Below are 4,052 nucleotides of genomic sequence, written 5' to 3'. Positions count from 1 at the left end.
TGTGCGTGTGTGATTGTATCTGTCAGTGTCTGTTACTGTGTCTGATTGTGTGATTGTGCATGCCAGCCTCTGTTACTCTCTGTGAGTGCCTGATTCTATCCGTGAGCCTGTCATTTACCGTGTGATAGGCCTGCAATTCTTTGTTTCGGTATATGAGTATGTGGATGAATCTGTCAGCCTCGTTCTATCTGTAAGTGTGAGACAGTATCAATAAGTGTCTGCTACTCTCTGTGCCGGCGCGATTGCACCTATCCGTGACGTTCCTGTCTGTGAGTTTCTGTTGTACCTATAAGTGTCTATTACAGTTTGTGAGTTTCTGATTGTGTCTGTCAGTGTATGTTACTGTCTGAGTGTGTGATTGCATCTATCAGTGTGCACTGTTGCCGACGAATGTGTAATTTCATCTGTCGGTTTACGTTGCTGTCTGTGAGTGTGTGAGTGCATCGATCACTGTATCTTACTGTCTGTGAGTTGTGATTATATCTGCCAGTGTGTGTCACTGACTGTGTGTGCGCGACTGTATCTGTCAGTGTCTCTTACTGTCTGTGATTTTATCTATCAGTGCTTGTTACAATCAGTCAGTGTACTATTGGATCTGCTAGTGTCTGTTACTGTCTGTGAGTGTGTAATTGCCTCTATTAGCGTCTGGTACAGTCTGTGGGTGATCTATTGCATCTATCAGTGTCTTTTACAGTATGTAAGTGTGCCATTCCATCTATAAGTGTCTGTGGCTGTCTGTAAGTGTGCAATTGCATCTTTCCGTGTCTGTGACTGTCCGTAAGAGTCCGATTGCATCTTTCAGTGTCTGTGAGTGTGTGATTGTATCTTTCAGTGCCTGTCGCTGTCTCTAAGTGTGTGGTTGTATCTGTCAGTGTCTGTGACTGTGAGTGTGTGATTGGATCGATCAGCGTGTGTCACTGTCTGTGCGTTGTCATTGTATCTATCAATGTTTGATACTATTTGTGAGTGTGTGATTGTATCTGTCAGCGTTGCTTACAGTCTATGAGTGTGTGCTTGTATCTGTCAGTATCTGTTACTGTCTGAGTGTGTGATTGCATCTATCTGTTTCTGAGACTGTCTCTGAGTGTGTGATTATGCGTATCACTATATTTCACTAACTGTGAGTGTGTCATAGTACCTGTCAGTGTATGTCACTTTTTGTGACTGTGTGATTGTATCTGCCAGTGTTTGGGGTTTAACCGCTCAATGCCACCAGTTCTTCTTCGGTTACCCACTGCGCAGTCCAGGTTTCCGTATTCACTTCTCCCATAATTCTCTTCAGCCACCTCTCCTGGATGAACCTTCTACTGTTAGTACACTGGAGGGGTCCTTCGGCTACTTATCTGTGAGAAGATCGCATATTAAATTTCCATGAAGTAAAGGAGTTGGAACACGTGGTTAAGATGATGCACAATAATCCATTGCACGTGGATTCCAATCGCACCCTCGTCTGTAACGTGGTCAACTTTATGAGGATAAAATAAAAATGCTGTGATATGTAGCAATTGTTGAAGGGCTTGGCGGGTGGTGAATAGTAGAACACCTTGCACATTGAAACCACATTCAAAAACGATGAGGAAGTTACTTAATTCACTCTCTGCCCTAATTGCGCATACATGCTGAGTCGGAACCCGTTCCTTTCCCTCAGTTCGAAACTCACGAATTCGCGCAAAAGGTAAGTTCATTAAATATAGGAGCTGAATTAAGCCATTAGACCTTTCGAGTCTGCCCTGCCATTCTATCATCGCTGATATGTTCCTTATCTGCTATCTACAATGTTACAGATGAAGAGGTCGATTGCGATATCAGCCAGAGCACCTCCTCCCGAGAACACATGACCTCGGAGCGTGAGTAGGCAATTTAGACTCCTGAGCCTAACATCTTCCATGTGATCTTGGCTGAAACCATCCTGGCCTCAACTCCACCGTCCTACCCGATCTCAATAACCCTTAAGCTCCTTCCCACTAAAAATCTCTCTAACTCCTCCTTACATTTACTCACTCTCCCTGCATCCAACCAGCTCTGGGGTCGCGAGTTCCACAGAATCACACGCCTTTGGGAGAAGTCGTTTTTCCTCAAGTCTTTATTAAATTTGCAATCTCTTATTCTAAGGTTATGACCTCGCGTTTTAGAATGCCCCACTAGAGGAAGCATCAACTCCACGCCTACCTTATCCATACCTTTTGGCAGCTTATACCCCTCAATTAGATAATTGCGCATAGATTCTGAGTGAGCTTGCGGGACGGGGTGGCCGAGTGGTTAAGGCGATGGACTGCTAATCCATTGTGCTCTGCACGCGTGGGTTCGAATCCCATCCTCGTCGATTTTTCATCCACCGTTTCTCGAAAGTGGGACTCCTTTTTCAAAGATGGATCTGCAATCACTGATGTGACAGTCTATTCAAAGTTGTCATCCCGGATTGCATCGAGTTGGGTGAGAGGAGGGACGAATGGAGGCAAGCGTGTTTGTGGTTTAACCGCTCAATGCCACCAGTTCTTCTTCGGTTACCCACAGTACAGGCGAGGTTACCGGGTTCACTTCTCCCATAATTCTCTTCAGCCACCTCTCCTGGATGAACCTTCTCCTGTTTGTACACTGGAGGGGTTCTTCGGCTACTTGTCTGTGAGAAGATCGCATATTAAATTTCCATGAAGTAAAGGAGGTATACCACGTGGTTAAGGTGATGCACAATAATCCATTGTGTTCTGCGCACGTGGATTCCAATCCCATTCTCGTCTGTAACGTGGTCAACTTCATGAGGATAAAATAAAAATGCTGTGATATTTAGCTTTTGTTTAAGGGCTTGGCGGGTGGTGAATAGTAGAACGCTTTCCATATTGAAACAACATTAAAAAACGATGAGGAAGTTACTTAAATCACTCTCTACCATAATTGCCCATAAATTCTGAGTTGGAAACCGTTTCTTTCCCTCAGTGTGAAACTCACGAATTCGCGCAAAAGATAAGTTCATAAAATATAGGAGCAGAATTAAGCCATTCGACCTTTCGAGTCTGCCCCGCCATTCTATCATCGCTGATATGTTCCTCATCTGCTATCTACAATGTTACAGGTGAAGAGGTCGATTGCGATATCAGCCAGAGCTCCTCCTCCCGAGAACACATGACCTCGGAGCGGAAGTAGGCAATTTAGCCTCCTGAGCCTAACACCTTCCATGTGATCTTGGCTGATCCCATCGTGGCCGCAACTCCACCGTTCTGCCCGCTCTCCTTGTTGGTAAGGAGTTGAAACGCCTTACCAATAAAAATCTCTCTAACTTCTCCTTAAGTTTACTCACTCTCACTTCATCCAACGCACTGTGGGGTTGCGAATTCCACAAGTATCACAAGCCTTTGGGAGAAGTAGTTTTTCCTCAAATCTTTGTTAAATTTGCGATCTCTTATTTTAAGATTATGACCTCGCGTTTTAGAATGCCCCACTAGAGGAAGCATCAACTCCACGTCGACCTTATCCTGACCTTTTGGCATCTTATACCCCTCAATTAGATAATTGCCCATAGATTCTGAGTGAAAAACTGTTGGCCAGTCTTCCTCGGTTTGAAACTCACGGTGTCGCGCAAAAACATCCGATACAACTATTACTGCGATGGCGGTAAATCGATCACTGTTCAACTGCTGAGAAGGAAGCTATGCTCACCACTATGCCACTATCGCTGCATTTTCAATATTGAACACCAGGATGAATAGAACGAGGCAGATATAATCCATCAGTTCATGGGTGCAAAATGAACGAAGACGGATAGACGTGCGAGCTTGCGGGACGGGGTGGCCGAGTGGTTAAGGCGGTGAACTGCTCATCCATTGTGCTCCGCACTTTATCCATACCTTCTGACATCTTTTCCTTCTCAATTAGATAATGGCGCATAAATTCTGAGTGAAAAACTGTTGGCCAGTGTTCCTCAGTTGGAAACTCACGATAAATTGCCCTTCGATTCCAAAATTGCCCTTAGTGTTGGGTGGAGGTGTTCTTTCCAAGAGCCGGTGCAGACTCAATGGGCCGAATGGCCTCCTTCTGCACTGTAAATGCTATGATAA

The 4,052-nt window shown here is 44.8% G+C and overlaps 1 non-coding gene across 1 annotated transcript; it reads left to right on the top strand.

The window, feature by feature from the left end:
* Nucleotides 1–2,241: 2,241 nt before the first annotated feature.
* Nucleotides 2,242–2,323, top strand: trnas-gcu (transfer RNA serine (anticodon GCU)). Its single transcript has one exon. It is a non-coding gene; the product is annotated as a tRNA-Ser (tRNA).
* The last annotated feature ends 1,729 nt before the right edge of the window (nucleotides 2,324–4,052 follow it).

The sequence above is a fragment of the Scyliorhinus torazame genome, chromosome 24 (genome assembly GCF_047496885.1).
Source record: "Scyliorhinus torazame isolate Kashiwa2021f chromosome 24, sScyTor2.1, whole genome shotgun sequence".
Lineage (NCBI taxonomy): Eukaryota > Metazoa > Chordata > Chondrichthyes > Carcharhiniformes > Scyliorhinidae > Scyliorhinus > Scyliorhinus torazame.
The sequence above is the reverse complement of the archived record's forward strand: the minus strand, read 5'-3'. Positions and strand labels throughout refer to the sequence as shown.